The sequence below is a fragment of the Antechinus flavipes genome, chromosome 1 (assembly GCF_016432865.1).
Source record: "Antechinus flavipes isolate AdamAnt ecotype Samford, QLD, Australia chromosome 1, AdamAnt_v2, whole genome shotgun sequence".
NCBI classification, from domain to species: domain Eukaryota; kingdom Metazoa; phylum Chordata; class Mammalia; order Dasyuromorphia; family Dasyuridae; genus Antechinus; species Antechinus flavipes.
In genome coordinates, this window is record NC_067398.1 from 580424168 (window position 1) to 580444316 (window position 20149).

The following is a 20149-nucleotide window of genomic DNA, read 5'->3' on the forward strand; positions in this document are numbered from 1 at the left end:
TGGGACTAGCTGGGTTCAGAGATTGTCTCAGTCAAAATCACAGGAACTTTCACCTCTCCAAGTGTGGGGAATTTAGGGTCTGAGAATGGGAATATTGAGGGAATTTTGGATGACAGGGAATGCCAGACCTAACTATGCTAAAAAGATATAGTCCTGGAAGAGAAGAGAACATACCACAGTGTGGGATAGGGAAGCTACTGGCTGTGGGAACTATGGGGAGGGGAGAGTTGTTGGTTTGGTATTCCAGGCTAAAGCGAAGAATTGAAGTCATAGGCACTTTTCTCTATCCTAGGAATAGAGGTTGTTCCATTAATAAATTTTCATTTAAAAAAATAATAAGCAAGCAAAGGAAGAAGAATCCAACCATAGAAACTTACTGTGAGAATAAGGAAAATGAGGGTTCCTCTTCAGAGGAAGACTTTGAAATAAAAAAGATCCTTGTCCTGCCCCAAAGAGTATTATTAGTTAGCTACCTACACATAAAAAATTTTAGAAGAACTCAAAAAATACTTTAAAAACCAAATGTGAGAGATTGAAGGAAAATCCAATTAGATAGATGATAGGTAGATAGATAATTAGAAAAATAATCATCCAAGAAAAACAAGATTATGAAAAGAAAGTCAACTAAGTAAAAAAGGAGATCCACAGTCTATTATTATTATTTTTATTATTATTATTATTATAGCTTTTTATTTACAAGATATATGCATGGATAATATTTCAGCATTGACAATTGCAAAACCTTTTGTTCCAACTTTTCCCCTCTTTCCCCTCACCCCTTCCCCTAGATGGCAGGTTGACCAATACATGTTAAATATGTTGAAGTGTAAATTAAATCAATATATGTATACATATCCAAACAGTTATTTTGCTGTGCAAAAAGAATCGGACTTTGAAATAGTGTACAATTAGCCTGTAAAGACTAAAAAATGCAGGTGGACAAAAATAGAGGGATTGGGAATTCTATGTAGTGGTTCATAGTCAACTCCCAGAGTTCTTTTTGCTGGGTATAAGTGGTTCAGTTCATTGCTGCTCTATTGGAACTGATTTGGTTCATCTCATTGTTGAAGAGGGCCACGTCCATCAGAATTGATCATCATATAGTATTGTTATTGAAGTGTATATAATGATCTTCTGATCCTGCTCATTTCACTCAGCATCAGTTCATGTAAGTTCTCTCCAGGCCTTTCTGAAATCATCCTGCTGGTCCTTTCTTACAGAACAATAATATTCCATAACATTCATATACCACAATTTATTCAGCTGTTCTCCAATTGATGGACATCCGCTCAGTTTCCAATTTCTGGACACTACAGAGGGCTGCCACAAACATTCTTACACATACAGGTCCCTTTCCCACATTTAAGATCTCTTTGGGATATAAGCCCAGTAGTGACACTGATGGATCAAAGGATATGCACAGTTTGATAACTTTTTGAGCATAGTTCCATATTACTCTCCAGAATGGCTGGATGTATTCACAATTCCACCAACAATGTATCAGTGTCCCAGTTTTCCCACATCCCTTCCAACATTCCACACTGAAATCCACAGTTTTAAAGAAGAAAACAACTCTTTGAAAATTAGCATTGCACAAGGGGAAGCCAGTGAAAGTATAAGAGATCAAGAAATAACAAAATAAAATATAAAGAATGAAAAAGTAGAAGAGAATGTGAAACATCTTATAAAACACAGAACTAGAGAACAGATCAAGAAGAAAAAACACAAAAATAATAATAAAAATTGCCATCAAAAGTCTATAGGGCATTTCCAGTAGATTAGTGTCAAAACATATGACTAAACAACTCCCCAAAGAGAAGTGCCAACAATAAACAGATTCCTTTTAAAAGTATCCAAAAGGGCTGCTGTCCAAAAAAATCCAAATTAAAAGAATCCATGATATATATAATGAATACAACTACGTAAGTGAAGATAACTTTAAAAAGCACTAAAAAGTAAGAAAAAAGCATTAGATAACATTGGTACTTGTTCATCAAACACCCACTTGTCCTGTCTATTAGCTTAACAGAAAACTGTTAAAGTGTAAGGTTGTATGTTCTATCAATCAAAATCACTCCTTCATAATGTTTTGACAACTATTTCCAGTAATTTTTTTTCTTAATTGACATTCAATTTGGGGTACATTGGGATGTTTTAAATAAAATATCAAAACCAAATTTGTCAATTAAAAAAAATTCTCATTTCCAGCAATCAGCCAATCACAAGAATTTTACTGGAAGTTTCTTGTTCTCTTGAAAGCTAATAAACCAGACTGAGACAAAGGCTGGCAGAAATGCTGGAGGAAAGAGGACATTGTAGGAAAGAGTAGTCAGAAAATCTAGGAAAGTTGCTTAAATATTCAGAACTTATTTTCTTATCTGCAAAATGGGACTAATAAAACCTATATTTACCTTACAGGGTCAATTGAGAGACAATCAGCCCTCATAAGCCAATTTCAACTAGGTATAGCCCACTCCACCCTCACTGACAAAATGGAGAAATGTAGCCTGCATGATGGCAGAGTTCTAAGAATTCAGAACTGGCTAACATCCAGAAAATTGGGATTAACACCATTATCACACTTAAGGAAGATGTCTAATAAAGCTTCTCAGGTCTCTGTCGCTGAGTCTGTCTTGTGCAATATCTTTATTGATAATGTAGATTAAAAACACAGTTTTCTTATCAAAGTTCACCCAGAAACAATAGAGTTCAGAGGTCATTTAGTTCAGAGGTCATATCATTCAGATCACTTAATTCAATCTCTCCCTCCAAAAAAAGTATTTCCTCTGTAATATTCCTAACAAATGGCTAACTGCCCTATCCTTGAGACCTGCAGGAATATAGAATTTTTGATCTTTTAAGGAAGTTCATTCTACCTTCAAAGAGTCCTGTCAGGAAAATGTTTCTCACAAGTAAAATCTGCCTTTGTCTTTCTTCCATCTGCTGTTTCTGATTCTGCCCTCCAAAAACCAGGTAGAACAAGTTTAATCTTTTTTTTCCCTTGACAGCATTTCAAATACTTTTTAAAAAACAAAAGGCTTTCAGGCCTCCACTTCAGCTTCTTACCTTTCTAATTATACCATCCACAATTCTACCTGCTAATCCTTGAATTTTCTAGTTTCTAGTCCTCTCACAAATTGTGACTTTCCTCAACTAGAAGCTGGATGACCCAGTGGGTCTGTAGTCAGCAAGACATATGTTTAAATCTACTCTCAGATGTTTTCTAGCTGTGTGATCCTGGGCTAGTCACTTAAACTCTGTTTGCCTCACAAAATGGGAATCATATAAAATGGGAATAAAAATAATATCAAATATAATCAAAAATAATAGCATTGCTTCACAGGACTATTGTGAAGAACAAAAGAGGTAATATTTGTATTAAAAAAAAAACACTTGGCAAAGTACTCGCCATATAAAGGACACTATATAAATGCTTGTTTCCCCCACTCTTCTAGACTTGCTCCAGTTTCTCAGTGTATTTTAGAAAATGTGGTAATTATTGCTGAACATAGTACTCCAGGACACTTTGACTCTCTTAGTGAAATCTACAATTAAGGAATAAAAATTAAAAGAATCCATGATGCACAATAAACTTACAGTAGTTCATACAAACAGGTAGCAGGAGGCTTTGATAGCATTGCTAATATATTGGATGACAGGACTGGGATCTTCAAATAATCTTGGAAATAATCTAGTTTGCCGTGCCATAATTAATTAAATGGTGTTTAATATGAGTATAGGAGATGAGGCAAACATGGATAGAAAGAGGCAATTCCACCTAAAAGATATCATTTGCCTTTTTCAAATCAATATCCCATCCCCCAATTCCATAAAGTTTCTAATTACCCTCCCCTGCTGCTGAGAGCACTGAATCTGGGGCACCGTCCATAAAGTATCTTTCACACCAGTCTTCTAATTAGACTGAATGGTCTGTTTTTCCTCTGTGAGCTTTTCCTTTCAAAATTCTTCTCAGATAACCAATTTTTCTCTAATTCTGTTCATTCAGAAGTGCTACCTTTCCTTTTCTCTTTTTTCCTAACATGTTACTGTGCCATCTAAAACTACGGCACCATTTCCCCACTCTATTATTAGCCAACTCTCCTTCATGGTTAATGTTTCCCTATCAGTGATATGTGAAAGGTCATAGTGAATAGGAGAGGTACCACAGAACCAACAAGTAATAAATGTCCCAGTTTTCAAAAAATGAGAAGAAATGGAATCTGCAAAAGGTAAGCTACTGAGCTTGACTTGACAAGAATGAAAAGAAGACGAATCAGAAAGATGCTGTGGAGGTAAAATTAACAAAAATTGTCAATGAATTAGATGTGAAGGGTGAGAGGGGAAACTCAAAGATGATCTAGAAGTTTCAGATTTGACTGATTAGGAGAAAGGTATTGCCCTTAATAGACATAGAAAATTTAAAAAGAAGGGCAGGTATAAGGAGAAAAATGATTCCAACAAAATTCTAGGACATATAATATAAAAGAGATGTATGTTGGATATCTAGAAAAGAAAGCTCAAGCTGGGCTTGGTGGTTCAAATTTACTCATTTCACTAAAGAGACTAAGGGCCAATTGCTTGAGTTTAGGAGTTCTGGGAATGGACTCAGATGATTGAGTATCTACACTAAGTCTGGTGCTAATATAATGAGCTCTATGGAACAGGATATGACTAGATTGGCTAAACAAGGGCTAACCAACCCAGATCAGAATGAGAGAAATAAGTTAAAATTCCCACGTTGATCAGTAGTAAAGATCAGCAACTTCACTTTTGGCATGGACAAGAAGGAGGAAGAAATGGAAAAGGAGAAGGAAAAAAAAGAGAAGAAGAAAAAGGAGAGGGAAGAAGGAGGAAAAGGAGGAAGAGGACAAGAATGAGGAAGTATAACTATGTTCTTACCATTTGCCTCAAATGTCACTACATCTTCCAGACAAGAGGACTTTGCCATCTATATCCACATAATATTCTCCCTGCTTCCATAGTCATATTTATATCTAATCATTTTCAAATTCACTCTCCTGATCCTGCCTAAAAGCTATACCAACATTCATTTCTCTATATTACCTACTTCACTTTTCACCAGCATCAGATGTCTATTTGCCCACTCCCTTTTAACTTGTGGAAGTTATTCACAATTGCAAAATTAATTCTATTTGACTGAACTGCTATCTCTTCTGTCTAGTATATTATTTTCATTACTCAGGCTCATAGAAGCAAAAGGTTCATTATGGACAGGAGAGGGTAACAATAGAAAGTGTATTTTACAGATATAAGCAAGTGGGTCTTTTGGGTGAAGGAAGATAAAGTGGTCATCATTATGCCTATCCTTGCTGTTTTTATTCCTTTACATTTATCAATAACAATACTCTTGGATCAGGGATGAAAGTCTCCCAAGAATTTTGCAGTGTCAGGACACAGATGCAAACTGACCCTCTGCAGAGGCCCTCCTAAATTAAAATTGAAGTGTATTTGGATGTTCAGCCTGTGCTTGCTTAAGATATACATAGATCCTTGCCCATCCTGTACTTGTTCTGTGGATAAATAGATGACTTCAGCCCTCAGTCCTGTCACTCCAACACTTCCCACAAGTGCCAAGTATGCTTTAAAAAAAAAACACTCATTTTTGGAAAAGCCTAGCGTACAAGTAAAAGTGTCCCTGGTCTGTAACATGACTGTCATTTACATGACAGATAACACGTAGAGCCAATGACCTTGGCAACATTGTGGGGATAATTAGGCTCTCCAGAATATTAAATAAAATAGCCTCTCCCCATGGTATATACCCAGTTTCATTCCCCAACAAGCATTTTATTGGCACCACAACCAAGAAAATACCATTCTGTGTTTAGATGGTTGTTTCTCTTACTCCCATAGCCTTGGTAGGATCCTGATGTCACAGTTATCAGGGCCTCATTTCCAAACCTGAGTTAGGTCATTTTTCAAGGTCTCCCATCCAGTCATAAATCAGGTTATAAAAAGAATTTGTTAGATTGTTGAATAGGACCTATAAGAAAAAAAATTCTCAGTTAGGAAGGAAGAAAAATACTGCCATTTGATGGGGAGGAGGAAAGAGAAAGGATGAAGGAAAGAGAAAGGGATACAAATTTGTGATTTCATTTGTGTAAGGGAAGTGAGGAATTTCTCTGTTAGTATGCATTAGCAATTGTTCTACAACCTATAATCTCAGAGAAGTCTGTGTGTGTCCGTGTATTATGGGCTCCTTTTAGTCTGGTGATGCTTATGGACCCATTCTTAAAGTAATGTTTTTAAATACACTTAAATACATGGATTACACAATCAAATATGTTGAAATGCACTTGCCAAAATATATGTTCAATGTTCAAACAAGTTCACAGATAAAAGGTTAAGAGCTCCCATTCTAAATAGTTGCTTCTGGCACTGAGCATTTAAACATCTCACCTGAGGTCACTGATAACATGTATATCCAAGGCCAGACTTGAACTCAAGTCTTCCAGAGCCAAATCTCCTATATACCTTGTCCTAAATAAACATGGAAGAAGCCACTCTGGGGAGAAATCAAAGATGGGTAAAGCTGAGATTCTAACACTTCTCACTCTCTCACATTCTTGGTCATTCTCTTTTAAATTAATTACCTAAACCCCCCACAGTTCTAAACTCATTCTCATATCCATGCTCTAATTAATACCTCAATAATATATATATATATATATATATACACACACACACACACACACACACACACACACACACACACACACACACATATATCTACCTTTACTATTTATAAAATTCTTTATGCTATATGCACAATATTTTATTTTATCCACACAACCTGAGTCCATGAACCCCCAAAGAAACTGTGGAGGTTTGGGATGTTCATTAATTTGGAGTTTTTTGTAACTATATTTCAATACAATTGGTCTCCTTTCTCATCTTCTCTATTTTATTTTATATATCTAAAAATATTCTGAGACATTATCAGACTTCCAAAGGAGTCCAAAACATGAAAAAATGTTGAGTACTACTGCAATAACAAGGTTATGTGATGATTAACTCTGATAGACCTTGCTCTTTTCAACAATGAGGTGATTCAGGACAATTCCAATAGACTTGTGATGGAGAGTCATCTGCATCCAGAAAGAGGTGACTGAATGTGGATTACATCATAATATTTTCACCTCTTTTATTGTTGTTTGGTTGCTTTTTTCTTTCTCATTTTTTCCCTTTTTGATCTGATTTTTCTTGTGCAACATGATAAATGTGGAAATATGTATAGAAGAATTGCACATGTTTAACCTATATTAGATCACTTGCTGTCCAGGGGAGAGAAAGAAGACAAGGAGAAAAACATAGAACACAAGGTTTTTGCAAAAGTGAATGTTGAAAACTATCTTTGCATGTATTTTGAAATTAAAAAGCTATTATTTAATAAAATGTTGAGTACCTGGGATTGTCTAGGTACACTGTTTCTGAGGCATGGAGAAATTTTGTGACTTGGCCAAAGGCAAACAATGATACTGCATTAAAATGATGTTAAAGAATACTTGGAATTGACATGGAAAGACTATTATATGTGGCATCAGAAGGATGAGAAATGAATGTCAGCCTTAACCCTATATCCCTGCTGCTAACATTCTGTTAGTGTGGTGTGATTCATTATCTACTGTCTAATTATTACAAAATTGTAGAATTTTAGCATTGGAAAGAACTTCAGTGGCCAGTAAGTCCAACCCATGCAAGGAAAAAGAAGTCTTTCTATAAACTACAATGGGTAGAGCACCAAGCTTGGAGTAAGGAATATTTGAGTTCAAATCTAGCTTCATACATTTACTATGTGTGGACTTGGACAACTTATTTCAATTCTGCTTGCCTTAGTTTCCTCATGTATAAAATAGGTATTAAGATAGCATCTACCTCCCAGTGTTATTGTGAATATCAAATGAAATAATAATTGTAAAGCACTTAGCACAATATGTGGCATATAGTAAATACTATGTAAATATTAGTAGTAATAGTAGTAGTGCTAGTATTAGTATTAGTAATACTAGTGGTAGTTGTGGTGGTGGTGGTAGTGGTAGTTATGGTTATGGTTGTTGTTATATATCCAGTAAATGGTTATCAAGATTTTTCTTGAAGATCTCCAATGTGGATAGGGGAAGTTAAGAATACCCATAAATCAATCCATTATACTTTCAAATAGCTCTAATTATTAGGAGGTTTTTTTTCCCTTTTCCTCAAGCCTAAATGCATCCCATTGTAACTTCTACCCATTGCCTGACCCTTCTGGAACCAAGAAGACAAAATTTAACCTTCTTTAACATGATCTCTCTTCAAATACTTGAAAACAGTGATGATGATCCTTTAAAGAAGGGCTTCATAATCTTTCTTGTGTATCATGGACCCCTTTGGCTACATAATAAAGTCTAAGGATCTCCTCACAGAATAATGTTTTTTAAATGAGATGCACAATATGACATCATACTAAAGTACAGTTATCAAGCTTTTTGCTAAAGAATCTCATGAGCCTCGTGCTAAGGACCTCTCCTCTAAGTGTTCTTCCCTCCAGATTAAGTATTTCCAGTTTCTTCTTCTGGTTTTTATATTGTCTTAACTGTAGAGCCTTCATTCTTCTGGGTGCCCACAAAAGCATCATCTTTCAAGTTCAAATCAGCTTTGGCACTCATACCTCATCAATATCCTTTTTCTCCTGGGATCCCTCTGAATGGAGGATGGAGTGAGGAACTCCTTCCCAAACTGCCATTACTGGAGGGTTTGCCTCCTACTCCAACTACTTATCTTTTCATTTCCCATTACTATTCTATCCGTATCATTGTGCCAGGTATCTTCCTTTCCTGCTCTTCCCTTTTTCAACTTCAATCCAATAAACATTTATTAAGCATTTACTATATGCCAGACACTATGCTAAGTACTGAGGATACAATTTAAAAAGAATAAAAGACAGCCCCTGATCTCAAGGAAATTACAATCTAATGGGAGGAGACAATATGTAAAAGGGAGGGAGAAAGGGAGGAGCAACAAAGGATACCCAGCTAGCAAGGGAGAATCTTGTTCCAGGGAGATGAAACAAGCAGAATGGCAAATGCAGAAATGAGTTTCTGTCCTCTATAAAAGAAAACATTGCCAGGAGTCAGGAACTATCTTTCCTTTTCAGATTTGTATCCTCAGCAGTTCCTGGCACATTGTAAGTATTTAATAAAGATTCATTTATTGACAACTTTCCACTGAGTATTCCAACATATCAAAATCTTTACTAAAATATGGTATCCTGAATTGAGATTACATTCTCAACATTTTGACTAAATCAGAATACAATGGGAACATCATTTCTCAAAGGATTATACTTCTTTTAATGCATCCTAAATCCTAAAATCTAATTAGTTTTTCTGACTCTAATAACACTCTGTTAACTCATGTGAACTTGTAATACTTTAAAATCTTTGAGTCATTTTCAAACTCATTTAGATATACCTTTAGGGGTGTGCGGTAGCCAATGCTGAGCAACTTCTGAGCCAAATGTTAAATTTTCAGTATCAGCACTGACATCTCAGAAATTAGCAAATGCTATAAATCAGGACTTGATTTGTTGTTTTGTTGAAGTGCCTGGGACTTCATAGTGCCTAGACTTCAGAAAGGAATGGAGAAAATACTTTTACATTTTAATAACTAAACTTAAAACTATGTCCAGCATACATTTTCTCCCACAGAGCAGATTATTATTATTATTGGCAAATGCATACCTGCATACCTCCCTCAACTAGTAGCGTTGGAATTGATTTTTTTTGAATTATGGTGTAAGATTTTACATTTCTCTATCATAAATTTCATTTTGTTAGATTTGGTCCAATCTTCTGGCACAGTAGTATTAAGTTAAAATGGAAACCAATCTCTGTTATCCTTATATTGACTTTAGAAAACCACAAATTAACATTATCCACATTGTATTATATTTTTATTTATTTTGTTAAACATTTCCCAATTTCATTGTAATTTAGTTGCAAACTGGAAGTTTGACATTTTTTTCTAAATTGAATGGGTTTTGGTTTTTGGTTGTTTTTGTTTTTGTTTTTAAAACCTGACTCTATTATCCAATGAGTTAGCTACCTTTCTCAACTTTGAGTCATCTACCAATTCAGATCTGATTATGCTCCTAACCAGCTGTTTGACCTCAGCCAATTCACATATTCACTCTGAGCCTTAGTTTCTTCAACTGTAACATAGGAAGTTGAATAAATGATCACTATAATTATATCCATCTTCCAGATCAAAAATCCTATGACCTAATTTGGCATAAATGACCATTCGGGTGTAGGAAAGTCCTAAATTAGATGAATGGAATAACATTACTCAAGATCATGAAGAAAATGAATTATATGAGTTATCATTTTCTCTTGCAAAACCATAAAGGGAGTAAGGCAAAGAATGCAGGAATATATACCCAGTAGTACATAATACTGTATTTTCTACACTCTATAAAGTTTTAGGTCCTCAGAAGATTCCATAAACTATAGAAAAGGTGATCCTCAAATATGCTTTCAAAACATAGAAATTATTCATTATCTGCAGTGAACTATATAGAAATTATTCAGTATCTGCAGTGAACTATATTACCTGTTATCTGAGATAACTTCTCCTCTTCTTCAACTAGTCAATAAAATCTATTATATGTCCGCTATGTATCAGGCACTGTGCAAAGCTGAGGGTGTAAAGAAAGACGAAATACAGTTCCTACTCTCAAGAAACTCATACTCTAGTGGGAAAAAATATGTACAAAAACTATATATGTGAGATAAATTGAAGATACTCAACAGAGTGAAGGTTCTAGAATTCTTTTTAGATTCATTCAGGATGAATATGGAGAAAGAAAGATAAGGGTTTGATTGTGAGTATAAATGAATATACTTCTCACTCATTTTAAAGTCAAATACAAGGGGAATTAGATCAAACACTTACAAGCTGTGTGACATTGGGGAAATCACTTAACCCTGATTTTCTTCAAAAAAAATAAAGTCACACAACTTTGGCTTTTTTTTTTTTGAAAGAGGTGATTTCTTGAAAAAAAAGTCTTTATAAAGTAAAAATTAATATACAGTTAAGTGGAACTGTTGATAGGGTGCTAAACTTAAAGTGAAGACTACAAGTTCAAATCTTGCCTCCAACTATGTGAGTCTGGGTAAGTCACATAATATCCTGTTTTGGTCTTCTCACTTGCACAATATCGTACCAACCTCATAAGAATAAAATGAGATATCATATGTAAGGCACTATCTAAATGTTAGTTTTTATTATCTCTTCCACTGATAACAATTCAAAAAGTATTTAACGATAACTGGTATTAATAGAGATCTTTAAAGTGTACAGTTTTATCCCATTTAATCTCACTTTATCTTCACAACAACAGGTGTTAATAATCCTCATTTTTTAGATGAGGAAATTGAAGGTCAGAGATTTTCATTGATTTTTTTTTTCCAATCACATTTTAATCTGGTTTAGGTCACATTCAAGATTGTGTGAGTCACATGCAGAACACAAAAGGTGTTTTATCTCTGATCTAGTTTAATCTATATTTACAAGAAATCTATAGGATAAAAAATTGTTGTTCTATAATTTATGACTCATGATCACATTTGGGTTTTCTTGGCAAAGATACTGGAGTGATTTGCCATTTCCTTCTCCAATTCATTTCCAGATGAGGAAATTAAGGCAAAAAGGGTTATGTGACTTGTCTAGAGTCACATAGCTGTCTGAAATCAGATTTGAACTCAAGAAAAGAAGTCCTCCTGACTTCATGCACCTGTGCTCTATCCATGGCACCCCTTAGCCAACCTAGGATGAAAAATACCCAACATCAAATATCTAGTCTCTGCTTGAAAGAAGAGAAAGAGGTCTTTATCACCTCTCAAAATTGCAGAATAACAAATGAAAGAGGGGATTAGGAGTGAGGGGGGAAAGAGCCAGTGGGAATAAAACTACCTTAGAAAAGATTAAGCTAGAGTAATGGAAGACATAGTATTATATTTAAAGCAAAATATGAAGGAAATGATAACTTTAAAAATATTAGAGAATATAAAAGAAATGAAATACCTTTGAAAAAAATGTCCAAATGATCAGATGTCATTGTTCGGTCCTTTCAACCATGTCTAATTGTTTTTTTTTTTTTTTTAACTCATTTGGCTTGTTGGATTTTTTTTTTTTTTTTGGCAAAGATGATGGAATAATTTACCCATTGTCTCCTCCTTTAGCACCCTATCTTCCTCATTTTACAGATGAGGAAACTGAGGCCCTTGGATTAAAGGACTTGCCATGGAACACACAGCTAGTAAATGTCTGAGGTCAGATTTAAAATCAAGAAGGTGAGTCTTGCTGACTTGAGTCCTGACATTATATCCACCAAACCATGTAACGGCCCAGCTTGGTGGTACAGTGGAGCCTCCAGTCAAGAAGATGTAAGTTCAAATTTGGCCTCAGATACTATTTGGGTAACACTGGACAAATCATTTAATCCTGTTTGCCTTAGTTTCCTCATCTGTTATAAAAAAAAAAGAGGGAGAAAAAGGTAAAACTACTCCAATTTCAAGAAAACTCCAAATGTATCACAAAGAGTTAAATATAACTGAACAACAATATTAATGGGCTGCTAGATGACACAATGGCTAAAGTGTCAAACTTCAAATAAGGAAGACTCATCTTCCTGAGTTCAAATTTAGCTTAAATACTTACCAGCCATGTGACCCTGAACAAGTCACTTCACCCTGTCTGCCTTAATTTCCTCATATGTAAAATGAACTGGACAAGGAAATGGTAAACAATTGCAAGATCTTTGCTAAGGGAAAAAAAAGAGTCACAAAGACTGAACAAGAGATGTTAAAAACCCAACCTCTAAATTGAACTAACTGTAAAGGAACTACCAAAGAAAAAATTCTTAGCCCTGATAGATTCACAGGAGAATTTTATCAAACTTTTAAAGTCCCCGTGCTTTTCAAGTTAGTTTTAAAAATAGAACAAAGAAAGTAATTTATCAGGACCTTTTTATGAAACAAATACTACATTAATGTTTAAATGCTTAAACCAGGGAAGGATATAATACAAAAGGAAAATACATAACTAGGCGATCTTCTTTTCCTATTCTTCATGACATAAGATTATCAGTTTCAAACTAAAAGGAATCTTAGATGTCATCAAGTACAAACCTGTCTCATCCAGACTTACAGTTAAGGAAGCTGAGATCCAGTAAAATAAAGTGGCTGTCCCAGGGTCACACAGCTATAAGTATCTGAAACAAGTATACTGCCTCAAAGTCTATCCTGATATCCATTCTGCCACCATGCTTTACAAGAATCTTTCAACCTGCTCTTCAAAGTTCTTTGAAGTGAGTCTTTCTCACACCCTGTTAAGATTAAATAACATAAATATGTAGTGGAATCAATCATCATGGTCATGTGATGCCCTTCAGTGACATTCAACAGTCTTCAAACAGAAATGTAGAAGGAAGATGGTGGGGACAATACAGAACTGGGATTTGAAAAAAAGATGGGCAATAACAGGACAAGGAGGCAAGTGATTCATTCTCTACAGGGAGAGAACAATATAAACCTGAACTGTTAATTGTAAGGTAAAGATTTTGAAGGGAGGAAAGAAAAGCACAAAGTCCTCAATCAGACATTTAAAAGCCCAGGCTCCAGATCTTTTCAATCATTTTATATTACTTCCACTCATGATTTCCCATTACCATTCTACTAACCTGCTAGCAGTTTTCTGTAAACAACTTTCTATCTTTCTAGTCCATATCTTTGCACCTGGTCATCTTTATCCAGAGTAAACTTCCTACTCACCTCTCCTCATAAGATCCATCACCATCTTCAAAGTTTAGTTTAATAGCCAGTTCCTACACAGTTCCTACACTTTTCTTTTTAGTGATTCCCATATTAATTTACTTTCTCTCTCTCTCTCTCTCCCCCTCCTTCTCTCCTCCTCCTCTCTCCCTCTCTTTCCCCCCCCCTCATTATCTCTCCCTCCTTCTCTCTCCCCCTTTCTCCTTCCTTCCCTCTCTTCCTTTCTCTCTCTTCCCCTTCCTTCCCTTTTCCCTCTCTCCCCACCTCTCACCCTCCTCCTCTCTCTGTCTCTCTCTGTCTCGCTCTCTCTGTCTCTCTCTCTCTAGCTCTTGCTCTCTCACTCTTTCGCTCTTTCACATGCAATACACACACACACACACACACACACACACACACACACACACACACATTTTATATATATATCATATCCCTTTCCTAAAATGTAAGCTCCTTGAATACAGAAATTGTATAAATTTTGTCTTTGTATTCCCATTATCTACACACTTAATGCTGATTGAATTAAATATTACTCTCCAACTAGATTTATTCATCAACACTAGTATATTTATTTCAACATTCCAAGGATACATGATTCCATCAATGCAGATCAAACCCCTCCACTCCAGAGTAATCTTTGAGTTGCTTTTTTTATTATTGGATTATGTCACTGCTGTGACTGCTTGCTTCAAAAATTTGAGTTACCACTGATATGTAAATTTCTGCCTGAGGAAGTTAAGCTAAAAGATGGATAAAGCCCCTATGTGGAATTAGCTATACTGAAACAGATATGGAGGCCTCTATTTTGGGAGACTCTCTTCCTCAAGAGAAGAAATATTTGTATTAAATCATGTCACCCTTTCTTGCTTGTATGTCAAAGGTCCATAGTTTTCTCTAAAGTAGATCATAACTTCTTCTCCTAACTGGCCTGTTATAAGATTAATATTCCTTATCCTTTACAACTTTTTTTCAGGAAACTTAGTTCAAGATGAATTGTGGGTGAGTGAATTAAAATAAAGACATTTATTAAATATTCAATTATGTGCCAGGCCCTTTCTTAAAAAGTAAGGATATGAATACAAAAGAAGCTTTTCATACTGTTAAGAGGCTTATATTCTAATGAAGAAAACAAGATATAACTATAAATGATATAAATATAGATATGGATAGACATTCATAAACATGTATTATATATATACCAACTATCTATTTACATGCATGTATGTATATGTATATATGAAAATATTATATATATATATATATATACATATATATGTATATATATATATATGAAACTGGTGACCAGGGAAAAGTATTTTGGTCCCAGAAGTCACAAGAATGTGAATAAAACCATTAGGCAGTAGACTGACATGCCCTTTCCATAAGCAGCAATCTAGTGCTGATTGGATTACTGTTTCAGGTAAAGAGATAAGGGCAAGGGAAGAAGTGGGATCATGGCAAGAAGATGGCAGTGAAGTACTGCTGGGTGGTACAGAGATAATGGTAGCTTCTTTGAAGGTCATTCTCAGGATAATTATTTAACATATACACTGATGAGGCTTCCCACACTAAAATAAGAAATTCCTCTCAAGGTTACTGAATGCATGTCATTCTTAAGTAATTATAAGAAACTGCCTTCTTTGCAGATTACAGACACCTGTGTCTAAGGCCATTAATGGTATTGAGTGTGTGCCAAGGCCAAGCTGCCCAAAACACCAATCATGAGTTCAGAAGGATTGTCCACAAACTCAGCCATGCATACCCAGGCCAATTGGTACTCCTCAAACCTTCAAGGCCACATCAAAAAACAAGACTTTCTTGGTACATTATGTCAGAAGCAAGATTTTTTCCTATATATAAGCAAGAGAAACTGTTGAAAATTGTCTTCTGCTGAAGACGTCCTGCTACTATTCTTCCACAGATGTGGGAGCTGATGAAATATGAAGATTTGTCAAAGGTCCAGGAAGAACATCAGAGGCAGTTATGTTTAAGTATCCTCTATCACCTTGGAGTACCTTGGAACCTAGATGGCCCATTATTATTTCATTTGAGCACGTAAGTTACATCTTCGACTCTGCTTTCAATTTTTCATGGCCTGGTGGTAAAACTTAGCAAATAACCATTCATCTAGAGAGCATTTACTGCTAAATGTTAGGGAAAGAAAGGAGAGATAGTTTGCTTCTCCAGCCTCAGAAATTAATCCCTTGTAGCCAGAAGAGTCTTTATGAATTATCATAGAATCCATTATCTCATGGCTAGCCTTAAAGTAATGAGCCTCCCAAAATTTATCTTGGTTGGTCTTCAAACAGTATCACAAAGCTTTTCCAACTTGATAGTACCTACCAAAACTGGTGGGCCTCTGTAAAGAACAGAGTCACCTCTATTACCAGATGAGATATAATATTGATCCTTTCTTTAATATATAAATAGAAAAAGGGACTAGATTTTAATAATGATGGGCACTGTGATTTTATTAGTATTTGGCACTCCTAGGTAAGAAACTCTCTCCACCAATGCAGGTTAGAACCTTCTCTGTATAGTTTGGAGAATTGTTTGAGAACATTGAGAGGTTAAGTGACTTTATACTGGGGTCACATGGCCAGTAGATGTCAAAGCAAGTCTTCCTGATCAGCTCTCTATCCACTATGTCAAATTGCTTTTTCTATATATATACTATATACTGTAGAGATAAAGTATAGATACTCTATATGATAGAGATACTGTATACTATAGAGATATATATATTATTTCTACACACATACTATATACAAATATACTATATATCCAAACACTTTATATATACATAGATATATAAAGTATATTGTTTTTATACACACTTGTATCCTTTTGCCTCCATAATTATGAAATAAATCATTTAACTCACCCTTCACTTACAATCAATAAAAGAATCTTAGTTGAGGGCTAGCAGGGGGAAAAAATTCTGAGCTGCTTCACTAACTTATTACAGAATTGTTATTTAGGTAACCTCTCTATTCTTCTGCCATCAGTAAAATTTGGAATGGTGATAGTTGGTGCAGAACTATCAGATATTTTAAGGTCTTTGTTTAAAAGGTGCTATATATAATAAGGGTATTATTCTTATTCTGAGCCCCAAGGCCAGAAAAGTGATGTGGAGATAAGCATTCTTTTGCCAGATGTATCCAATCAGGATTAGTTTCCCTGAGTCATTTCCAAGATAAAATCTAGATAGTCTTATCAAACAGACCTTTAGATAAAGGAAGAAATTTGGAAAACAACAGAAACTTTTACAACTAGTAATATAATGCTGCTTCTATAAAATTTTTCTTCTTGTTGTCAGTATTGTTTACACCACACACACACACACACACACACACACACACACACACACACACAAATATCCATTTAGGATAATAAGCAACATTTTTATCTGTTTCCATATAAAAGAAGTTAACTTTATCGAGGGAAAAAACCTCATAGGATAATTTGGGTAAATCCAGTCTCACTCTAATGAGAACAAATACACATTATTTGTTGCTTATTGTGTGATTTTCAGTTTCAATTCTACCCTGAAAACTGAAATTGAGATTTATCCAAAGGGCAATATCAGAATGTACAGCGGCAAGAGCAAACTGTAAGACATTACAAAGAATGATGAAAGCAATATAGTATAAAGGATGTTACCAAGGAAAAGTGGGAAGGGAGAAGTAGAACAGATCTTGGGGTAAGAATAAAGGATAGATAGTGTATATGTTCGTTGGTTGGACCATGTGTGGCCCACCTATGAGAGGATGCATGCAAGACTATAGTAGGCAGATATGGATGGGAATCAATCTTTATTGTTATAGGGAATATACACAATTATATGATCCCAGATCTGTTTGAGAATTTAATTATATAAAGCAATGGTTTCTATGTGCCTCTAACAGGAATGATCTACATATTTAACCAGTAGATGACAGTTGTGAGACAAAAACAAAAGAAGAGCTTTTTCCAGATGGAAGTTAGAAAACTTTCTTTTTGTTTAGAAGAGGGAAAGGAGAAGGAAAAAGAAGAAGAGGAAAAAAGAGGGGGAAGAAGAAGAGATGGTTTACAAAGCACTTTACAAATTTTATGTCATTTGATCCTCAGAATAACCCTTTAAGGTGTATCCTATTATCATCTCCAATTTCCAGATGAGGAAATCAAGACTGAAAGAGTAACTTGCTTAGGATCTTGAAGCTAATAAACTATCCAAAGCAAGATTTGAACTCGGGTCTTCCTGATTCCAATTATATCTCTCAATGTTTTATGCCACATAACTGCTAAATATTTGAACAAATATGTGCTTTTGATTGTATGGATATTTCCCCCCACTGAGTGATGCGGATGAACAAACATACTGTGTTATTTTTGTCTATATCCTTCCCTAAGTTTTCCACAGGATATCCTGCTAATGTACTTTCTCACCTAAGTGTTTTCTCCTGATATCACAAGGATATCAGCAGAAGATATGAGCTCTCTTAAGTTATTCCTTCTTCTCAATTTCTTCTTCACTCATATATTTCCTGATGATATCCCTTATTCTGTTATTTCTTGGTTTCTTATTTATTCTGTGGTGCAGTCTATATATGTTCACAGTGAGCCTCCCCTTTGCCCTCCATAAAGTATTCCTTTTTATTTCTTTAGAGACTCTAGTAATTCATGCCTGCCTGTTTTATAACACACCAGTCGGATATCCATTAAAAGGAGGGATCTTTTTTCCCTCTGGAAAAAGTTTGGCATCATTAAGGGAGCTTTTCAATTCCCCAAAGGCAATAAATACAGTCCTGCCTTTTTCTCTTATTTAATTCTAGACCCAACTCATTGTCCATTTGTAATGTCAGTCCAAGAAAGCACCCTGTAGCAATGTTGCAAATTATTAAGAACAGCCTATTTAATGCATTCCTGATTGACTAATAATTAATTCTGTCTGTGAAGATTCCCATTGAATTGTGGACTCCTTGAAGACAAACATTAAATATTATTACTTTATTTATTAATTTAAGAAGTTTATTAATATTAAATATTATTCATCTTTATAAGATGCCCTTCCCTAAACATGTCTGCCAATGCATACACAAATGCACAGTACCTAAATACAGAATAACTTTATATGTGTATATTGTTTTCTGTTTTCTTTGTTTAAAAAAATTCACCTTATTTACATTGAAACCCTTTGCATTTACTGTATATTTTTTCAGTGGACTTAGAAAATGATTTTCTTATTTGATTGCCACGACAAAACTATGGTTCTATCTCACAATCTTTCAGATTGACAAATATGATAAAAGAAGAAAATGAGAAATGTTGGAAGGGCTACAGGATGATGGACACATGGATACACTATGGAAAATAGAATTGGGAATTGGTCCAGCCATTCTGCAAAGCAATTTGGGACTATGTCCAAAAAATTAGTGAACTGTGCATCCACTTTAATTCAGCTATATCACTACTACATCTGGTTTAGCCTTTCTTCCAGATGCTTTTCTGGGATATAACCACTTCACATGCTACAGCTCTTTGGAGCCACAGGTGAGAGTTGAATGCCTGGTGAACACTCAAAATACATGAAAAGTCCTATAAAGGGCTCAGCAAGCCTTCACACCAGAGGTGAAAGTCCTCCCTTAACACCCCACTAACAGACCTCAAACCCATAGGTGAGTTGGGGGATATCTACACCAAGCATGTGAAGAATTCATCTGGCGGAATGATAATATGAGAATAATTTGTTCCAATAGCAATGAAGGTGACTATTGCAGGTGTTATAAAGTGCTTAGAAATCAAGATGCCAAAGGCATTCACTACTTCTCCTAGTCATTCCCAGTTGCCTTAATACTGGACTTTGATGCCTCCAAGAAAAAGGGAAGTTGATTATTTTGTGCAAATCTGCCTCATTTAAATCCAACTCATTGTTCATTAAATGCCCATTAAATGGGCTACACACTTAAATACCTTAGGATGAAATCATCATCTTCTGATGTAATTGGTCCTCTTGTCAAACAAAGGACAAACAAATGCACAAATGACTAGACCAGAGATCAAAGACAGTAAAGGACCTATATGTACAAAAATATTTATAGCGGTTCTTTTTTATGGTACTCAAAAACCGGAAACTAAGAAAATGTCTGTCATTGTGGCCCAAATTATTACAAATCATCATATATTAGTGGGATAAAATTTCACTGTGCCATAAGAAATGAAGTAATGGCCAGTTTCAAGGGAAAATTTGAAGACCTTTATATATGATACAGAATTTGGGCACAGTTTATACAATGACAATTACGTTTAAAAAAAAAAAAAAACACTTTTAAAAACTTTAG